This window comes from Amblyomma maculatum, chromosome 1 (genome assembly GCF_055883805.1).
Source record: "Amblyomma maculatum isolate TAMU_Amacu chromosome 1, ASM5588380v1, whole genome shotgun sequence".
NCBI classification, from domain to species: Eukaryota; Metazoa; Arthropoda; class Arachnida; order Ixodida; family Ixodidae; genus Amblyomma; species Amblyomma maculatum.
Genome location: NC_139344.1, coordinates 446,783,416 through 446,805,982, shown reverse-complemented (window position 1 = coordinate 446,805,982; position 22,567 = coordinate 446,783,416). Strand labels below are relative to the sequence as shown.

Genomic DNA, 22,567 nt, shown 5'->3' with positions numbered 1-22,567 from the left:
AATGAAAACCCTTTTTCATATCCAGCAAGGCCCGCCGCACGCACGACTCCACATGGACAAATGGCACAATGAAGAAGGTAAGGTGAAACATTCACAGTATCGTATTATGCAACGGTGCAGATGTTTCATTTGGTAGCGCCGGAGGGTACTGTCTCCCGCAACCCTGAGCAAGCAGCGCGCACCGTCCCGGCAATGTACACTTGGTAGTGATATTTCAACCCCCCACTCACCATCCCACTTCTTTTTTCCTAAGAAAGGAAGGAAAAAAGACGTGAGTAAATAAAGCAGTGAAAAGAATATTCATTCGTAAATTTAATAAAGAAAAAAGGAGATGGTAAAGGGAATGCGTTATGGCCGTTTATTTTTCTTGGGGAAAAAAATGCAGTTTTTATTTTACGACGATACCTCCTAAGCTGCTAAGGTCCAGCTTAGCTGCACCTTTACAACGATAGCTGCTAAGGTCCAGCGGTACAGTAGTAGTGGACTATTAGTAGTAGACGAAGTGACCGCATAGTGTGGTAGCGGCATTAATCACGGCAAGGTAACTGTATACATATGAGAGCAGTCGTGTTACCGTGCCACGACGGAGGTACGGGGAGGGAAAAGGAGGAGAAATAGTAAGGATTGGCTTCGAAAGAATGAGAGCTGCTTATTGGCAGGATCCTTATTCCTGGGCTCTGCCGGCTGGAGCTGTTCTGCGGAACTCTGGAATGAGGGCCTGTTGGCGCTCCAGGTTACCGCTCGCCAACATTTTCCACTGATAAAAAAAAAATGCGTTATGCATCTATTGGTTGTTGCGGACAAAGAACCACCTGTTCAGCGTCCGCTCCGCAGCATTTCGCGCTGTCATTGTTCAATTAGTTAAAAAGAAAACACACACAAAAAAGCTACTCTAAACTACTCTACACTCTACAGCTAAACTACTGTACATATGAGTATGCATGTCTCAAGTTGTTCTCCGTGAAATAAAAACACTCGCAAAGTTATCGCTAAATTTCCAGTTATACAGCAGTAACCGCCAAGCGAGCTCTCGCTCCTTTTTTTTTAAGCGATAGCGTTAAGCCTACTGTTCAAGCGATGCCGGTGGCTTTCGCGTGTAGAGAAAGTGTGGGTTTGTCGAAAACGTTTCGCGTCGCACGTGGTGCTGCAGAATCGAAAATAAATAATCGAAACTCACAAATAGTATTTAAAAGGTCGCAACTGGACTTAAGAGACATATTTGTATAAAGTTAGCAAAGTTCGCCAAAAGAATATAGAGCACGGAACAGAAATCGAACCAGCAGTCTCGGATCCTGGGTCAGTTACGCGATATTTGTATGGTTCACGCTGGAGCGTTCGCACGCTTTCATTAATGCGGGTGTTTTTTTAACTGTTTACAGATCGTTGTTTTAGACCCCGTGAGAGATATGTGAGTGCGGCATGTACAGGTGGATTGTATATCCACCTATGGTAGAGCAATGCGGACATTATACACGTGACAGGGCAATGAGTAAGCAATTAACTTAAATTAACTAATCAACCTTTTCATGTTTCATTTTAGGGACCCGTATTATATTAAGCCAATGAAGGCTGTGGAGAAAATGACTACCGGGTTTAAATTTTCGTTACCGGCAATACAGTTCGCAATTCTTAGGTAGTAAATCAGGCTTCCTGGTGCCTCGCAAGGTATCGGCATGTGGTCAAGGCATTCACATGTTAGGGGACGTCGACGTCCCGGATGATGTCTCCAGGACTCTGGCGCTGGGCCCCAAGTTCGCCGTACCACCGAGGCAAGACGCCGCAGGACTTCTCACCAGTGTCCGGGAAGTGGCAAGGAGAGCGACGTTGGACGAGAGTGCAACCTGTGTATCCCAAGGGTTGAAGGTGCGCTATTGTCCTGTTCCCTCCTCGTCCTTGTGATTTTGAGCGCTTCGCTGTATTGACGATGAACCAACACGCCCAAACATTTTCCCTCCTGCTGCATTTCACACTTTTGAAATGGCGTCGCTTTGTAGATTGTATGCCGTACACGCAGTAAACGTTATTTCCGCGACAGTACCACGTTTAGCGTGGTACTGTCAGGGGAGAGGGGAGTGAGTGCACGCATGACTGCACGTTCGCATGCGATCAGGACAAAAGTTTGGTTTGGTGTTTGTGGGGTTTAACGTCCCAAAGCGACTCAGGCTACGAGAGACGCCATAGTGGAGGACTCCGGAAATTTCGACCACCTGGGGTTCTTTAATGTGCACTGAATGTCACTGAATGTGTACAGAGAATGTCTACATCATAACACACCATATATGTAATCATATATCACAATACACTACACATACATCGCAATACACCAAACCTGTTTACAGTGGTACCTCAATGGATTCGAAAATTCACAAGTAATAATTGAATCCATGAGACTCCTTTTATTCGTATGTTATAATCTCCGAATGTATTTGAATAATTTGTCATACTATGGGATAAAGACTGTGGAGGAAAAATTACAGATGTGTATGCAATTAGGCATTCTTGCATGCGAAGACATTGCCAGTTCTCTCATGCCGCTCGAAGGACGTAGTGCGGCTCGATTATTCATTTCGGGGCTTTCTAAATGTTTTGGCTCAAGAATCTCTGCGTTTATCTCATGGCATGGGTTTGCCAAGAAACTTAAGCCTTACGCCGGCAGGGGTTAAGCTACCGGAGCAATAAGGGAGGACCATATAAAAACCGTTCCCTTACAGCCTAAACTATTTTTCTTGAATAAATGTTCTCTACTTCTATATCATTGACGATGTATAAAACATACATGAAAGCCATCGCGAAGGGAACGACAGTATTGTTCGGGACGTTAAAACTATATCAGGATATACAGGCTGAGCACTGATCGTTAATATCTGCAAGCCAATTCCGGACAACACATGTCATGATATGTGTAATGTTTTTCCAGCCGTCAAAACTCAATGGACAATATCGACCACTATAACCCAGTCATATTCATTGTTGTAAAGTCCACAGAAGTGGCGGGGCCACATCGACCACTGTAAGCCAAAAGTATTCAATGTAGATAAGCCGGCTATACTAACAGGATCATATCAATCAAGGCATACAATGACGCGTGCGATGTTGGCATGCCATCGCAGCTGCCTATAAAATATCGACCACTATAACCCATGATGAAAACAATATTGGGAAACCATCTCAACTAGTAGTAAAATATTTACCATTGCATATCAGCAAATATTCGAGTTGACAGGCCATCAAAGATGGCAAGAGAATATTGAACCCTATGTAAAGATGTATGGTTTTTGGCAAGCCATTACACTTCGTCAGGCAACATCGACTACTGTAATTGCAGAAATACAATGTTGGGAAGCCGTGACGACTGGCGGGAGGATATTGACCAATGTATGCCAAGATATATTCAATGCTGACAAGTAATCAATATTGGCATTGCAATATTCGTCAATGTATGCCATGATAGGTGCAATGCTGGCCAGTCGCCACTGCTCATTGGGCAATATATTGCCCACTGGAACCAACGAGCGTGCCTTTTGGGGAAGGCGCTAAGACAGGTGGGATAACATTACCGATATATGCCAAGATATAGTAAATGTCGACAAGCCAGCTGTACTGGCAGGACAATATTTATCATTGTATGCCATCATCGACCATTTTATCTGCAGATATACACAATGTTGGGAAGCCGTCGCAACAGGTAGGGGGATATTGACCAATGTATGCCAAGATATATTCGATGTTAAGAAGCCGTCAATAATGGCTGGACAACATTTACCAAATTCATGCCATGATATGTAAAATGTAGGCCAGTGGCCACCTCTCGTTGGGCAATATCAGCCACAGTAACTGAAGATGCATACAATGTTGGCAAGCCACTAAGACTGGCGGGATGATATTGACTAATAAAGTGCCAAGCTATATTCAATGTCGACAAGCCATATATAGTGGCAGGAAAATATTTACCAATGTATGCCATGATTCGCGACTAATGGGCAAGATATTGTCGATGGCTGGATAATATTGGCCATCATATATCATTGTGTATACAATGTTGGCCAGCAATTCTATACGCAAGGTCATTATTGCCCATTGATAGCCCATGAATGCCAACCATGGGGGAGCATGTATATCACTGGTCAGAGACTGGTGGATGTTATCGCATGGCTGTACCATTATTGGTACCGCATTGGCAACGCCGGGCCACTGGCGGACCAGACGTCGCCAATCAATTTCCAATATCGGGCCAGTCGCATGTGCTACGCTCTCGGACCTCGCCCCTACTCGCCCAGATGGTGTATGTGCATGGCGTATTTACCGAGATTAAATGATGGAGCGGCGTAGATGGAAATTCATGAAGACTGCGATGTTCCTTGCATGGCGCTAGAGTTGTTGCAGTTTCTAAATGAGGCATGATAGGCTCCAGCGATGGTATAGTAATCTCTTGAGTGGGCCACGAAAGCCGCTCTATTCTTCCCGGCACCGGTTCCAATCCCAGTCGCAGCAGTTTTTTTCTTCGTTTTTGCCGATGCGCTCTGCCCACAATTCTTGTCCACGCCACTCATGAAACAAGAAATTATTTCGCATTAAAATCTTCAAACGTATACTTACTGCCAATCGATAGTCGTAGTCCCTGCTATATCTACGCAGCCGTATTTTAGGGGCACCACATCATCTAATTTCTCAAAGAAAACGCGCGCTGTCGCATCAAACGCTTATTCACTCATTAGCAACGCCGCGTCCTCGTTTTGCAACCGGCATCCCGTTGCGGCTTAGATATAGTAGCGTGGATATTTTCCTTCGATAGATTACACCCGTGCAAACGGGATTTCACCACCGTTGGCTCCTGCGCAGCGCGTCGGTTTTAGAACACCGGGGCTTATAGGAATATGCCATTAGGGATGTCATTAGGAACACACTTTGTGGCGGGAACCGCGGGGAAACTGTGACGCGTAGAGCGCGAACAGCCAGCTAGGAAATAGATCGGAGAAAGGGAACAGAAGGGAAGCCATTTCCACCCAGACGCGCCCCTCGGTTCAGTCCCACGGCTCGTGCTCTTCTGGCACGGGGAGGAATTGCGTCTAAGTCCCAGCGCCCCACACCGCACCCTTACGCGAGACAATAGCCAGTACCTCATCAAGATCCACCAACATCAAGAGCCTCCTTGAGCAGCTGCAAGCACCGAGAAATCGTGTCTCAGTCGGCCTGTCTCAGTACCTGCGGACGCCTAGCAAGGGTACGCAGGACGGACCCGGCAGCGAACGCGCATTCCGGACGGAAGAGGCGTTCTCGCATCGTGTTCCGAAATAGCCGCGCCGTGTGCTCGCTCAGCGAAGCGTGCCAAGGTAAGCGACCGTGCGGCGACGGCGTCGCGCTCCGACCCGGGCCTGCGTCTCGTCCGCGCCGTCTCCGTTTGTTTTGGCTGCTCGAGCGAGGGGCGCTCAAAGCGGACGCGACTGCGCAGTGCGCTGGCGTTGACCCCGCATCGGCAGAAGGATCGACCTCGACGTGCCAGGAGTCCCAGATCACGATATTCATCACGCTCCTCTCTCCGTCGCTGTGGCCGCACCTGAAGGCGAAACGCTTTCGGTGCTCCTCGGCACGGTTTATCTTATCGTCACTTGAATGGTGACCGCGCTACAAATTAGCTGGGGTCTAGCTCCGCTTAAAGCTGTGCGAAAGCAGTGTATAGGTAGGTTTGAGAGTTGCGATTCGGCGCAGATAACGTTTTTATCCTCTCGTCTCCTGCTCTCAGTCGTAGATATACATTTCTCCACGCAATGTTTCGACCTTGTCGTCACAGCATGCACGCTCGTCGATATTCGCCCTGCGTATGGTCCACAAAGAAGCAACTGCGCCCGCTTTTGGGTCACTTTACCCAAATAATGGCAGAGGTTGTCAACGGTGCTTAGCCAGAAAACGCGCATACAAAAGTTTTTGTGACAGTATACGTGACGTCATACTTCAATAAAAACTCAGTTTCGGCTTTAGTTTCTCTGGTAATCACTCACCTGTACTTCTCTTTTAAATACCTATTCATCAAAACTAAGCGATAGAGAAAGGTAAAAAATATGCAGTGAAAAATTAAAATCAAGACAGTCAAAGATCATTCATGGTTACCATTTCTACTCCTGGCAGCTCCTTTTTGGTTGCTGTTGTCGAACCTCCAGACATGCAGTGTAGGACACCACTTACACCTCGTCGGCCGCGGCGGCCCTTTTTGATGTAGGCATAAAGCAAGCCTTCAGTGCGACGTTACTGCACGTTAAAGAACGCCAGGCGGTCGAAACTTTAGGAGGACTTCAAGTAAGCAATCTATCATTGCCTGAGTCGTTTAGGCATGTTAAACCCAATAAACAAAACTGATCCAATGTTCCTCGTCATAATTAAACAAAGGGCCGCCCAGAAAGTAATGCACTACATTTTTTATTCAACAATTATTTAATGAACGTAGTGCAACTTCCAGAATACAAAATAATTTTTCTTCCACACACTCTCTATCTTTCCATGTACTCTTAGTCCCGTTCTATGGCCTTCCTCCATCGAGAAACATGGCCGCTGTATGCCCTGTCGGTACCACTCCTTGTTCTGGTCATGGGGTGATTCTTGCACAGTGCGAATCTCCTCTTCGTCGCCCTCGAAATGACATCTGCGAATGGCATCCTCTAATGACCCAAACAAATGAAAGTCTGAGGGAGCTTGGTCAGAGCTCTCGGACGGATGGGGTAAGATTGCCAACCCTGTATGTGTTCCGAAACACTCACACTTGCCTGAAGCAGACCGTTATCATGTTGAATCAAACATTCACCAGGGTTTTGTGGCGCTGGGGTCGCTGGAAGTGCTTCTTAAATGCGGTTAGTGCATTCACATAAGTGAAGCAAAGGTTTGTCATGTTTGCTTTCGTGATCGGCTTTTTTTATCGTCTACAGCTACCTTTGAAAGATGATGTAGTCTTATATGCTGTTACAGCGTGACTATAACTTGTTTCACGAATATTCGGAGTCCTTGCTCCACGGTATTTGGCAGAAATATACGAGCCTTAAGATTCACCTGTCACTAGCGCACTGGGAATTGTTGCACGTCCCTCTAGAACGCAAAAATAATAAAATACAACGTTTTCGCGCTTTACATATTCCTTGAAGAGAGAGACTTGAGTTCAACCCTCCGAATTAAAATGGTTCTAGACAATCGCCATCTACAAGGCATAGAAGCAAGGCGCCAGGGCTCTTTGACCATACACCGCTTGAAAAAGCGACTATAGTTTTAGTTTGTACTTTTCGGGTGCTTATAGACTGTTGCGTCATTTAGAAGCGGCGAATAAAAAGTTACCTGCCATTGCCTTGGTCGCCTTCTGTAAAACAATTCATTTTATTTTTATTTTAATATTAATTATATCCACAGCTAATACGCATAAATAATTTTCGTACTGAACCATTTCAATTTATTTTGTTTCGAGGCGGCTGTGCAATTATCGACATCTCAAAGCTTGCAACCGCTGCAATTTCCTTCATAGGCCGCGGGCGGAGCAACTATCTGTAAACAACAGAATCTCAACTAACCAGGCCGTTTTTAGATGCATGGGCCCTATGGGGAGTTCCGCAACTGGGAATATTAAACAGCTATTTCAAGGCGCTTCGGCTATATATTTTTACAAGTTGCGAATACAACGCTCAGGATTGTTGACTGCAATGCGCGTCTCTTGACTATATTAAGTCAAATGGAGAAGCCACATCGAAGATCCGTGATGATATTATGTTATCTTGGAGAAAAAGCCGCATCGACTATTACTGATAACTCCGATCCCGGCGACGGCAAAGTAGTTTAAGACTCATGTTCTTCCCGAAGTTGCTCAAGAACAAGTTATGCTGTTTGCTGGCGCTAAGCCTAAAGCATCTTCTGTTCGAACATATATATTGTCTGCTTAGACTGGAAGGAATAGAGCACATGTGGCGTGCTCACCTTCCTTCTCGCGGAGACTTCTTTGTTTTCTCTATCTCTCTGCTCTGGTGAGAGTTGATACGCTTTAAACGTCAGGCCATCAAGTAGCCCCTACGTTGTATCGTCGTTCCTTTGTGAAAACGTAGAAGCTGTTTCATATTCTGTAATACCGCAACGTAACGCTAGGCAACGTACCTCCGTTGCACAGAAGCATTACGCAGTAATGGTGTAGTCAGTGCACGCCGATCACGTACACCACAGGGGCCCGCGGGGCGTATCCCGTGAACCCCGCTGCTTCGGCCCTGACCGCTAACGCGTCGCGTGACTGGAAACAGGAGAGAGCCGGCGGCAAGAAAGCGGGGACCGGCGGCGGACCTCTGCCGGATCACGGCACGGCCGCGCGTCGCTCACTCATTAGCACTGCCTTCGTGCACGTTCCGTTCCTTCATTTCTTATTTGTTCCCTTCTTTTCATTTCCTGCCTCGAAGACACACGTGTAGCGCCACCGTTTCGTCACCCAGCTTCACGAGACAGTGCACACGTCCCACGACATGACGTCGCAATAGGCGCGACTGCCGTGCCTTCCTGCGCGCGCTGCAAACCTAAAATACGTATCAATCATGACGGTCGCTCGGACAACAGTGGTATATGCGCTCGTGACTTGCTGCAAAGATCCCCCATGGTAGAATAATACTCAACTCCACGCGGCAAATTTTATTTCTTCGTTGATCGGGTATATCAAAAGCGAAGTCTAGTTCGTGCAGTGATGGCATATGAGGTCCGCCTTTTTGTCTAACGATGCTAGCGTAAATTTTCGTCTTCCATGCAATGCTATCAGAGTCACGTTTCCACTTTCAAGAACCCGCCAGACTAATTTCAACCTTCGGCAGCCTGCTATTGTTCGCGGGGACTTTTCACCTGTTGCCGTGGGAAAGGATCTCTGACAACTCTTCGACTCAGTCGTTTGGGAAAACAAGCGTTTATTCCCAGAACTGCAGGTAAGTTTCAGCATTCGCCGCACTATCTCCCCACGTCTGCAAAAGTGTAAAGTGGTGCTCGATGAGACTTAGTGCGTCCATGCTCATATGAGAAGCTGACTTGCAGGCCTCTCGATTTTTAAGAAGGGCGGAGAGGAAGAAATAAGGAGTCAAATAAAGAGAAGTCGACGACGCGATCTGTATTTTGCATGAGAGAGTTTCCTTCGTTGAGGGCTAGATCAGCTCTCGTCTGTGCCCATGCCTCACGAGAGGTATCCAGTAGCTCCAAACAAAAAGGTAGTTGGTGTATCCTGAGCCTTGAAACGAGAAATTGCCCTTGCGCGTGCCCCATAAAGTGGTAAGAAAGTGAGCGAGGAAAACAACGCAAGTTTCCAGCCGTAGAAGCGCTGTTTTGGCAACGCCAGCAGCCTTTTAAACTGTGAGCCGAAACGTTAACGCCAGCTTTTTTTACACATGTCCTCCAATAAGTTTGCTGAGTTGAAACATGTAGCCGCACATGTAGTGTAATTCGTCCTAGCATAAAGGTTACTCTACAAAGACGCAGGGAGCATAACGAGGTATAATACTAAACTTCAAGTTCCTTACTGAGGGCAAGACTCCTTGCCGAAGCGTTCGGCCCTGGATGGTTAGTTATTATGTTAGGTTTTATGGCGCAAAAGCGACCAACGCTATGCTACGCCGAACACAAGGATAAAACTGACGATGTTAAAATCGTATATCTTCATTCTTATAGTTAGTTTAAAATGTTGGCGTCTTTAAAGAATTTAAAAATATGCGTAGAATGAAGGAGTGCTTGTTCACGTAAAAGGAGCACGTGGTGTCATGGGATGTGTTCTTTATAAAATAATGTAAAATATTTTTTTCTTACATCTTCTAGTTCAGAACAGACGTTTCAGACGTGGTTAACTGTGAGTTCATCATCGCAACTTTCGCAGAGCAGTTTGTCTTGTTTTGTCAGTAAGAAATTATGGGTGAGGTGGGTGTGTCCGCTGCGTAAGCGACATAAAATTACTTCTTTAAAACGTTCCTGATGTCTACAGGATTGCTATTCAGATAAAAAGGGCTTTACAAAATGTAATTCGTTACTTACTTGTTTGTTCCATGTGGTTTGCCATTTACCTCTTAATTTACTGTATACAAACTTTAAACAATCGCTATGTGGCATGCTCACTTGTGTAATTTAACCAAATCGGGCTTGTGCAACCAATACATGCGCTCTCTCATTGCCCTCAATTCCAGCATGGCTATATGGAGCCAGCATAACAAAGTTCTGGCTCCCTAGCCATGTTGGAATTGAGGGCAATCAATGTGCTTCATTATAAGCGACTGCGACTTGAGTAAGACGCGCGTAAATCTGAATTAGCCCGGAGTAGTCAGCCAACTTGTATTAAGTGAGACATAACCGCGATCAGGATATACATCCCTTTGTCAACCTACGTGTTTCTTGTTACAGATACAGCCACGAGCAGGAACAAGCAGACTGCAGAAGCCATCATATCGCGGCATAGGCATTCTAGTTCCCCAGTCACATATGTTGGAGAACACTAAGATACTGCGTGATGCAAACAGGCCAACAATAAAATCGGGAATAAAAGATGGACAAGTCAGCAATATATTCAAGGTGGGAATCGCAATACAATAATAAATGGAACAAGCAGGCCATGAATCTCCTTCGCCAATCTATATTCAGTCCTTAATTAAAAAGAGTATGAAAAAGAAAATGAAAAGGAAAAAAGTTGCCTATGACGCATAAATCATAACTGAAAAAAAAAACCGTTCACCCCCCCTTTAAACCCTTGAAGCTCATAGCATCATATAGGAAACACGTGGTCAACGTGGCCAGCGTAGGCCGCCAGACCGCGCGAGAGGTGGTGCCATGCACGTGAGGCTCGTGTCTAATAAACGTGGCCGACTAACTCACATCGAGATGGCCGACGTCCGGCTGTTCACTCGTGCGTCGCTAGGACGATGTGGAACGAAGACGGCAAAGAAGGTTGCCAGAGGGTTCCAGGCAAGTAATTCCGCAAGAAGCAAACCGAAGATTCGTGTCGTTCGAAAGCACAACCAACTAAAGTTCGAAGAGTTCGGCAGCGATGCAGCGAACAGAAATGAACGAAGCAAGCACCCCGAGCCTGTCGAAGCAAGCAGCTAGCCCAACCGTCGCTGCCTGACGAAGAAGACCCCGACTTCAAGCAGGAGTCCGGACTTCGCGGTTCGGTGCCCAACCTGCCCCGAGGGCAGATCCCTTCCACTCTCACCCGTCCTCCTCACCCCTTGCCAGTTGTTCTGGTCGCGCTCCTCTTCCTCGGAGTTACCCTTCCTTCGTCGCTTCGGCTCATCGGCAGCTTAGCTCTCTCGCCCGTCATTCGCGCGTCACGGCCCTTCGCCGCTTACAACGTTTCCGTCGCTACGCTGCCTCCTCTCCACCGCACCGCTCCTTCAATGAACGCTTCACTCGCTTCCGCCGCTCGCCTGCACCGCTCCGAGCGCCCCAGGCGACGCCCCACAACCCCCTCCACCGTCCGCGCGGCGACGGCTTTTCGCACCACCAGCGACGGCCAAGCTTTCCATTTTCGGGCCTACCCTACGGCCCGTCGACGTCGTAGGCCGTGTTCTATGCCCTCCTCCTTTCTCTGCACCCCCTCGATCGCCGTAACGGTAGACTTGCATCTGCTCGCATCCCATCCAACTGCTACCGAGCTTTCCACTCCTCGTCAGGATAGTCAGGATAGTGGCAAGGGAACCGGCGAGGATGAGCAGAGAAGCGGATAAGACTTAATCCTTTAAGCCTTCGTTATGGCCTACGGCTCATATAAATTAAAGCGGTCTCTGTGGCCACTTCAAATTCAGTGAACTTATCACAGCAGTCAGGCTGCATGTCGAAGCAGGTGTTCCCCAAAATATTCCGCACCCGCCAGTGCCCCCTGCGATGTACACAAGGCGGGACCATTTAACCTCTAAGAATATGTTACTTATTTCTACCGTGTTTCCAAAAAGTTAGCCTTTCAGCGCAGGTTAAAGATATCCAGGTGGTCGAAATTACTCCGTAGCCCTCCACCTGCTCTTTCCGCTTTCACTCCCACCTTCCTTCCTTCCCTTACGGTGCGGTCCAAGTGTCCATATAAACAAGTCTGACAGCTACTGCACCTTTCCCTTCCTGTGAACCAATTATTATTATTATTACACTGCCGATAACGCCCTTTTCGAGTCGTGCCAATACGATGGCACCAAACATCCCGTTACAGTTTTCTTCTAGTCCAGAACTTTCCTTATTCTTCGTTTTAAAATTTCCAACTTTTCGCTCAAATGGAAGGGAAACTAAATCTAGATAAGAAAAGAAAGCTGCCAACTGCAGAATTTAACGCCCCGAAGGGATAAATTTAATTTTATTTTATTTTTGTAACCTCAAAGCCCCCGAAAGGAATTACATGAGGGGTGGGCATTCACAACTAAACCAACAACAAAACATGGTTCATAGTGTGCATAATGCCTACATAGAGCGAATAAATAATAGTATGATATAAGTACACAGCTACAGGGGTTATGAAAGCGATGACAGAAAATAAACAGGCCACGAACAGTGGATGGAAATCTTGTCCCGCATTCGAAAACAAGGTAAAAATGAAAACTAAAAGCAAAGTACAATACAAAGTAGATGTACTATGAAGAGCGTCGCTGTGAAAAATAACTAGGAAACAAAGTTGTAGCCAATATTGACGCCAGCTCCCTGAAGCGTCACCAGCGCACTTTCGAATCTGCGTTGAGTTGAGTGTGACAGCGGTAGCCCAATGCTTCCAAAGCTTCCCTCATACCTTCAGCGTGGCAGCCCTACGTAAGCGCTTTAGGAATACGGCCACTCTCTCCATATCATAAGTGAAAGACACCAAACAGTAACGTCTCTATTACAGTTCATTCGCTTCCTGCTTCGATGTCACACCGTTGTCGTTGTCTGCGGAGTCAAGCCTGTTTGAAATACAATATAAGCCAGCAGAACAAGCACAGCGGTTGGGACTTCTGGTTTTGCCTAAACCCTGTGCACCGATAAACGAACGCACCGTGCATTTTATGCTTCAAATTCGGTTTTAGCTGAATAAACTCAGTATTTTTAGTAGAGATGTAGCAATTACCCGGCTAATTATACCTCTTAGAGTAGAAATGTGCGAAACATGAAAATATGACTCGGCGACGAACACGGTGATACAATGTGAGCTCTGCAGCACTAATCAGAGAGCTCAGACACGCAGTTGTAGATGAAAAGACTCCATTTCATATGCGAGTAGTGCCAGCTAGCCTATGGCACCACATGCTCAAACTTATAATCGAGTTAGTATAGGAGTGTCACTTGCTTAAGTAATTATGTTATTATGCAACAGTGCATAAAGCTCGTTCGGCCGAAAAACCGTCGCTGTAGTCTAATTTCAGGGAAAGGTTCCAAGGACGAACCGGAAAAGGTATCGGAAAAATTCCTGTCGCGCCGACAAGCGGCGACCGTTGGAACCCCATCGAGATCTTACACGCTGTTGCGTAGACAGATGGCGCCTCCACGTTCAAAGTTTGAGAGCGGCTCAGGCAGTGCAAACTTCACGTCCACGTCGATTTCTCGGTACGCGAGTGCACCAGTAGGCTTCAGGCTGCTAGGGCATCACACCCTCCGGGGTCCCACTAATTTTTTTCCCGCTCCTTGTAAATACATTGACAACTTTTGTAGCCCTAACAAAACGCTGAGACCGCGGCGGCTCGTTGTACCTGAATCGAGCAAATAGTCATTTTCTGTTTAAGCGGCAGTTTCACACCCCAGCCGTTTGTTCGTTCATTGCAGAACGTAGCCAGGACACGCCAATCAGTATTCTGCAACAAAGCTCTCATAACCCGATCATTATAATGTCGACGTTTTTACTTCCAACAACTGTACGACATTATCCCGCTGTTTTTATTCTTATTAATACACTGCATGCATTTACTACAGCAATGTGAACTCCTCAATCTAAAGTATGGCAAAATAAACTCTGCGCTCGTTTTAAAAACAGAGGTACCATAAAAACCAGGAAAAGAACATTCCCTAAGTAGAAATTATAATTCACCAATTAAAGAAACCGAAAGCTGCGCTTTGAAATGAACACTGACCAAAGTATGTGAGAGCTTTGGAAAATAAAAACCTATAACCCCGACTCTCAGATTTGACTTATCAAGGCTAATGGCCTCTCCTTGATTGCTCGATTTGACCAGGCGCTTCATAACAAATGCACCTCTTTCCACGAAGGACGTGCCACGTGTGCTGCTCGAGACAGTTCTGATCTACCGGCGCAAAGGAAAAAGAAGAGAGAAAGAAACAGCAAATAAAACATCATTATGCACCAAAACAAGTCAACGAACGACCGCGACCCTGCGGTTCAGTAAAGATTTTTCGCGGAACGGCACCTCCACGTGCCTTTCATTCTTGTTTTCGGTAATTTTTGAACATCGCGCCCCTTTGGGAGCTGCCTGTTGCCCCGTCGTCATGCTACGCGGATCGCTGTGTAATTACGAAAATGAGCCAAAACTACACAGCGCTCCCTCACGACGCTAGGGCAAACCACGAGCACAATATAAAAAGAAACACTGAAAAGCACAACCGTGCTCCGAAGCTTATCGTAAACCGTTAATATGCTAATGGGGCGAAGAAGCAAAGCGTACATGAACAAAATTCTACTACTTCTCATAGTGGATGATCAAAGGCAGCCTTTATGGCTAGTTGGGGTTCAATATGGCGTTCTATTGAAAGGAAGCGGTGAGGGAAGGGATAAGGGGGTGGGGGGCATTGAACTGAGGTCAAATAAGAGCCCGAGGCGGCAAAAAGGAAAAGTTTAATGTGAATAAAGACCGCAGTTTCGCTTTCTCCGCCCCAGTTCCATAAAAAACGAAAACTGGTTGTTTTTAAGTTGTTCCCGTTCAGCACAGTAAACATATTTGAATACGTACACCCTGCGAGAGAGTATTAGTCGCAGCAGAACTTGTGCTCAGCTCACGCATGTGCCAACGTTTGTCACACCAGGTAATTGTCAGGCATCCGTATTGCTTCGAATAGTAGGCGGAATTGTATACGTGGAATTAAGGAGAACAATCTAACAGTCTAAGAAACGAACTGCCCCACCTTACAGAAGTTCGTGTGTCAAAGTTAGTGGTTTAACTGAAGAAAATGGTGAATGTTTTAAAAAGATCATGCTCGTAAAATTCGGAGCTGACGTCTAAAACACTAATAATCGTCTACAAACCTAAATCCCAATAACTTGAACGCACCAGCTTCCGGAAGGTGAAGCAATACGTTCTTTTTTTTTTTTTTTAGACTTAAGAATGTCGCCGGGCTTTTGAGGAATGAATAAATAAATAAATAAATAAATAAATAAATAAATAAATAAATAAATAAATAAATAAATAAAAAAATAAATAAATAAATAAATAAATAAAAAACGTGGGTGTTCCAGGCCGAGAATGGAAATGAGGCACCTACAGGTAGCGAAATTTTCAACGATTTTCTGTTCCTTGATGCTGCGTTGAACCTATATAGTCACACGCGTTGCAGCCCACATGCTCTTTGAAGAGCAGTTTACCAAATAAACTTCACATGGTCCGAAAGCACTTTACCTGCGTGGTGGTCACAGTCAGTCAATCGATACAGTGCAGGAAGTGGCAGAAAAGAACAATTTCAAAGAGAGAGAGAGGGGGGGGGGGAGAGCAGGTAAACTAAAATGCGCTCAAATTCTGTTCCTAAGCTAAGCACTTTAGACAAGTTAGATAAAGAGCGCGAGGAGCATATTTCGATATATTTATTTACTTGTTGCTCAGCCCGCTTCGCGTGCACAGATGCATTTCGAAGAGGTCGTCATTTCGACAATGGGCGCTTCAATTCTGTGAGCTTTCTAAAAGATCTCCGGTAAAGGAATGAAAGGAGGACACTTTGAGCATCAAGCACCTCGTACGAAAAATTTCTATCGCGTATTTTCCGTGGGTGCCGACTAAGTTATTTCTGTGCATAAAGCCCGTGATGCTCAAATTGGTCGTTCACGGGGCGATGTGCTGTATTCAAAAGTGCGGTTGAATGTGCCGGCATGAGTGGGGTGACACCCGCTTCACTGCGCTGCCCTAGATTGCCCTTGCATATAGTACGAGCCACGGCTGCTGTCTGTGTATCAAACGTGCTTTAAAGGCTAGACTTCATTCCTAACGCTAAAAAAAAAAAAAACACCTTTATTTTTATATTAGCCTATAATTATGGAATGTCGTGAGTAACTCGCAAAGTAAAACCGTCAGGGTCACTCCCAAGCTATCGAGGATGGTGCTTTTACACCAAAGCTCAGAAAAAGAAAAAACGCTGCCCGTTTGTTTTTAAAAATGGCGCCTCTGGGACCCAACACAGTCGGGCAGCGGGTCCCTAATTGCTACAAACCGGTACGTCCGCGTTCAGGGGCTCCATTCTGTCACCGTCAGAGATCGTCGCGTCGTGTGTCAAGCGCTAAGCCTACAAGCGCCGGTGCGTGCAATTAGTGCGACGGAGCACACACCGGCCGGGCGACAGCAGCATCCTTGGCGTGCCTCGGGCTTCGTAGCGGTGGGATTAAAAGAAGGGACTGGAGAGCTCGACGGGATGCGCGCTATTTCGAGGTGAGTCTTCTCCAAGGGGACCTCACTTCCGCGGCGGCCAGGCCCGAGGCCGCGCCCTAAGCCAAGGGCGGACGGGTCGGCAGAATCCGGCGGATATCGAGCTGGCTGGCTCCGCATCACAAAGATCGCATGCTGCTATTTGAGATCGCGATGTCGCGAATTAAAGCGTCCAAAGTCTTCGAATTACTTCCAGCTCAACGTCGCGAGATCCGAAACCCGGAAAGTCAAACAAGGGCATGGCAGAAATAATTGCCTGCGAAGAAGGGAACTGGGCTGAAAAAATTATCGCCGCTAAATAGAAAGGAGCTGTGCACCTTACGTTTTCAAACGGGCGCAGACAGTCTCATTATAGTGAAAGCCTTATATACACCCAATTATCAACGAAATCCAGCTTTGTTGAAGGACGTCTGGTCCCGAAAACTCAGATTGGTCAAGAAAACTTCTGACGTCATTATCGTACGTGGACGCTACTACAGTAACCAGCGCCAAATCCGGAGGGGCCTCTTGTCCCATGCGACGTCACAAGAAAAACAAATAGTGCGAAATGTTTGGATTAACTCCAAACTACTCACGGAGCTTCCTGTAACCAAAAGTAATTGGGGTGAAAGAAGAAAAGAAAATATGGTTAAGTTCAAGCGGGATGGAGGGGTGTTGAAACCAGGACTTCCGGGGATTGCGAGACTGGTGCGGTACTCATAAGCAGCCACTAGGGCATTTGTGTGCGTGCGTGTGTGTGCGCACACACACACACACACACACACACACACACACACACACACACACACACACACACACACACACACACACACACACACACACACACACACACACACACACACACACACACACACACACACACACACACACACACACACACACACACACACACACTCTGATAACACGCGCCGTCGCGAGGCTTCACTACAAGGCCGCAACGTGTTGTGGAGACTATGCATGTCAGGCAGAAGTCTTCGATGATGGCTGCATTCTGGCCAACTGACGCGCTTCCATTTTCACCCATTTGGCCCTGAGAGAGCAGCGAGAGTTCGATAACGTCGAGCACGGTAAACGCAAAGCCAAACAATATAACCATGCCACCAAGCGGCGAAAACGGAAAATAAACCGCTCACATTGAGTCAGAGAAGCCGGGATCGCTCGCAGTAAACCCTGATTGAAGAAGGAAGGTTTGAGGGAATTCCAATGACATCGGCAGCTCACTCAAGGCACAGAAACGCGCTGCAGCCTGAATAAACAGGTTTGAATCCGACTGCGGCGGACGCGACTCGTAAGCCAAACACATAAGAGCCCGTGTGATGTACGATGTCAGTGCACGTTAAACGTTCCGAGGTGTTCGAATTCAGGCCGCAGCCCTGCACCACGCCTTTTTTTCTCCTTTCACTACCCCCTGCCTTCTTTCTCCTACGTTGCGGTTGAGGTGCCCACAGAGACGTTTGTGCGGTTGAGATGTCCACTGCGAAATTTGCCGATACTGGTCCTTTCCTCAAAACGTTATATTTGAAATTTTAGCTTGCACATCATGCAGCGTGACGTCACTCAGCGTGCCGCGCAGCCCTCCGCCAAAACCGCAGGAAACCTGGTAACTGCTCCTTGAGCGACCAAGTTATCCACGGCGATTTCAGTTTGCCACATCGAATAGAAGTGCAATTTAGGTCACCAGTCGTAAAAGTACGTAATCCTCAAGCACCGTACGAGCGGCCACACTACGCGTGTAGTGGCCAGTGGAAATAATTTCCGGTTAATTGCTCCTGCTGTCAGATAATTTTACTTCGAAAAAACGTGTTGTCATATATGACAAAAAGTGATGGGCGTCTATCGATGCTTCCAAATGGAATGGCTACTCCATCGTTATATTCATTTCTTCGTCCTATATCGTCGCATTGACTGCGACAACGCACGAGGTAACGTCGGAGAATTTGCTAAATGGCAATTCTTGAATCCTTTGTTTACACTTTGTTTTGTTTCATGAGAGTGAAAGCTCTTTTGCCTGCAAAAAAGATATGGCAGTTTGTAGTTTTCGTGTGTTCCTTCCATATATATAGTGCACGTGAAATTTCAAACGTGGTTTACGCTATTCGCAGCGCTCAGCTGAGGCGTCCCTCACAGCCTGAGTCGGCTGACGACGTTAAATCCAAGACTACATACCGCACCATACGGCACTCTGTCGATGCGAGAGTAAGGTGTCACTTAGGTGGGCGCTCGGCCTGACTTTGACCACCTTGAATTCAAAAGTAATAACCTGCTTGGAATAGCTATATCTTGCGACGCCCCTCCTTCAACACTTCCGCTTGGCCATACCGCTGACGAATCGAGAGCTCAGGCTGAGGTTGTGCCTGTCGCTTGCAACTGCCCCGTCTATTTCTGCATGGCTTCCCTTCCCGCAGGATGGCATCAATGGTAGCCGTTCTGGGGCAGAGCCAACAGCTCCAAGGAAAACAAAACGCTTAAGCACTGAACGCCGGAAGGACCTTGATTAGAGGCCAAGCTGCGTTTTGTAACACGGCTACTTTTGGAACACTTAACAGCCATCAAAACCGTCAGACAGGAAGCCTAACTGCACCTGAACCACCTCTCGTTGGCAAGAGTGTAGCTCTTAGCGATGCTGCACGCCGGAAGCGTTGTTATAGATAGTTACAAATAAAATAAAAACTCTTCTAGGGATGGCTTCTGCGAAAGTTCATGATGACATTCTTGAACCGCCTATACACTCGACCCACTAGCAAACGATAACTTATTCTAAGTCCACTCGGGCAGAACCAGACTAATAAAGTACATTTTCGGCAGTTGCATATCTACTTATCTACGAGACATGGGGAAGAGCGTGAATCGCACTACGCGCACGCACACACACACACACACACACACACACACACACACACACACACACACACACACACACACACACACACACACACACACACACACACACACACACACACACACACACACACACACACACACACACACACACACACACACACACACACACACACACACACAGCCATCTACATGAAAAACTTATCCACTACCCATTTAGCTGCGCCATGAATGGATGCGAAAATTTTTTTTGTCGAAAGTGCATGTGCTTCGCCAGCAAAAACCCTTGTGTCGACATCCAAGAGAACGTTGTAGTCGAACTTAGGGAATTAATTTTCTTTTTAACCCTCACGATGGCCCATTGGCTAGGATGCTGGGCACCTGAGCCGCAACACTCGGGTTCGAACACAACTCGCGGGGGCGGTGTTTCGATAAATGCGAATAAGCACGAACGGCGCCCGTGTACAGCGCGATTCGGTGCACGTTAAAGAAACCCACGTGGTCGAAACAATTGCGGAGCCTTCCAACACATGGCGTCTCTCATAGCCTAAGTAGCTTTTTGACGTTGAAACCCCTCAAGCATCAACCGTCGATCCCGGCCTGAGTCGCTCTGGGACTTTAGACGCTATCGAATATCAAATGCAATTTTTTTTCCTAGCTTCGAATCTTCGCTTACTTGAGGGTGAACTACAAGAACATAAATAAAACAAACAGATTTTATGCTGTCAGCTCAGCTACAAGCTTTCCTCCACTCATTTTTGGTTTTCCTTCAATTCTTACCATTCTTACAACATATAGTTAACATTTACAAGAAGACACTTAGTTCTGACGACGCATTCCTTAATCACTGCTTATTGGCCGGTACAGTGAATTTATTCAGGCGTGTATTTCACACATAAAACCTCCCATTACAACGTGCGGGAAATTCAAACCCTGCAATCCGGCCAGTGACGTACTTTCATATGGCCGTTTCTATACCGAAGTCAGTAATGCGTACGGGCATAGCACAACACAAAAGCAAGCGAAATAGGTTTCTAAACACGGAGCACGTTCATCTATTTACATAGAAAGATGATGCGACGGGAGCCCGCTGCGTTTGAAAACTGTTTGCCAGTTCGCCACTTTTTTCTACCCCGCCGGGGTGGCTCAGTAGGTAAGGCGCTCGACTACTGTTCCCAAGGATGCGGGATCGAGTCCCGGCCTCGGCGGCCGCTTTTCGCTGGAGGAGAAAAGCAAGGCGCCCGTGTGCTGTGCGATGTCAGTGCACGTTAAAGAACCCCAGGTGGTCGAAATTTTCGGAGTCCTCAACTACGGCGTTACTCATAGCCTTAGCCGCTTTGGGACGTTAAACCCCACAAACAAACCAACTACATAAGACGCAGACATTCCCATCCGAACTGACGCTCTACGTAACGGCAAACATAACAACAAAGCCAGCAAAGGCCTTTAAAAACCTCTTTGCCGACCCAAAGTGTTACGGCCGAGCTTTCGCGTTTCAAGGGAGCGCTGAGCGAAACGCACTAGTAAACACAGATGTCACGGACACCCGTCTCGCAGGTTCTGCAAGGCTGGCGAGAATGCCGGCCTTTTCAGATACACCGCAGGCTCCGCAAGCGACGCCGGAGACCGCCGGCGGCAGAAGCAACAGCCATTTATCTTGGAGCGACACTTTGGGCGCCACATCCTCGGGACGCTGCCAAGAAGACCACGTTGCGTTTCCCAATAGCGCCGGCAGAGTTTCAAGTTGAAATAAAAAAAGAGGAGCATGACGTTAATCTATTTTTAGGAAAGCCAACGAAGCAGCGGATTGATACTTTGGCCGCTTCTATCGCTCATCACGAATATGGACTACACAATTGCAAGCAAGATGTGGTTCCCTGATATGTGCTGCCCAAGGGACCACGCTACTCCCTGTACACAAACCTTAACACGTGGCTCCAATATCTATAGGCTCTCATTTTTGCGAGCTCATCTAACTAGAACAGTCAGTTTATTCACACTGTCTGCGTCACGGACAATTGTAGGCGTCTTGTTAATTCGAATTCAGCAAATTGGAACGCATTGCCAGTGTCCTTCTTTGAGCAGGAACTGTCGAGAGTAGTAACTGGCTCTTTCTCGTATCCACATGAACATTAAAACTGTTTGTGTTTACACTTCAGTGGCGCTGGGCTGATGACATAAAACCGAGCAGTCTGCCAACTGGAACCACTAACTCCGTCACTAGAGCGCAAGGTCAAAACGCCATCCCACGAGAGCCGTCTAAACCGAAAGGATGACGCTTGCTCTGGTGCTAAAACATTTGAAAAACTGCTGGCGCTGCAAAAGACCTGTTGTGTATGTTCATGCACAACAGGTCTTTTGCAGCGCCAGCAGTTTTTCAAATGCAGCAGGGTAAGACCTGTGCTATCGGTGCGTAGGGATGAAAATCAAAGGCAAAACACTCATTTCAAGCCTCTTCGGTGGTGCATGGAAAAAACAAGACAAGGGTTTCCTTTGTACAGAAAAACTCGGCGCAGAGATGGATGTGCGCATAGACGGTGAAACTTCACAGGAAGGAATAAAAAGCACGATATATCAGCTCGAGCTTGAACATAAAAATAGTCGACTGGCAATGGTTAATAGCTAAGATACGGGTCATATTTAATTGTTACGGAGGAGTCATTTGCTTTCTCAGTTCAGCATTTCGTTATTGCATCTGCTAGCGTAACGTTCTCAAGCTGCATGGTGTCCCGGCTTTGCAACCTGACGTCCAAGTCTATAACCGACAGCAAGAAATTCGGTGGCGATGGTTTGCTGCGCTGTTTATTCCGTGAACGGTTGCATAGGCACTGCCAAAGTGCACTGGGGTCAACGTTCCTAGAGAGTTTATCAAGCCATGATGATGATTAACACGTTTTATTGAGAGAAAAAAGGGAGGGGGATTTATGAGAAGGTTCACCGGATTTCTAATCCGGGATTTCTTTGTCTAAGGTCGCCGCCCTCGCTGTTTCCAAGAGGGCTAACATTAAACGTCTGAATACTCGCTTTCGTTCAGATTTATCTCACAGCTCGTCTCCGCAAACTTCGCACAGGGTTCGTCCCCTATTTCGAGAGTATGAATATATAAGATACAAAAGCGCGGAACACAAATCACTTGGTAGGGATCCGTCAAGTCCGCGAATCCCCCCCCCCCC

General features: G+C 46.8%; 1 protein-coding gene across 2 annotated transcripts in view; it reads right to left on the bottom strand.

Moving 5' to 3' along the window:
* Lmpt (four and a half LIM domains protein limpet) overlaps positions 1 to 22,567 on the bottom strand; it is a 310,360-nt gene that overhangs the window by 96,680 nt on the left and 191,113 nt on the right. Inside the window, exon 1 of one of the 2 annotated variants that reach the window (XM_084602651.1) lies at positions 10,843 to 11,035. The exons of the other annotated variant lie outside the window; for it this stretch is intronic. The gene's annotated coding sequence lies outside the window, so the exon portion shown is untranslated. Of the gene's footprint in view, positions 1 to 10,842; positions 11,036 to 22,567 lie in introns of those variants that run through there. 2 annotated transcript variants of the gene reach the window in all.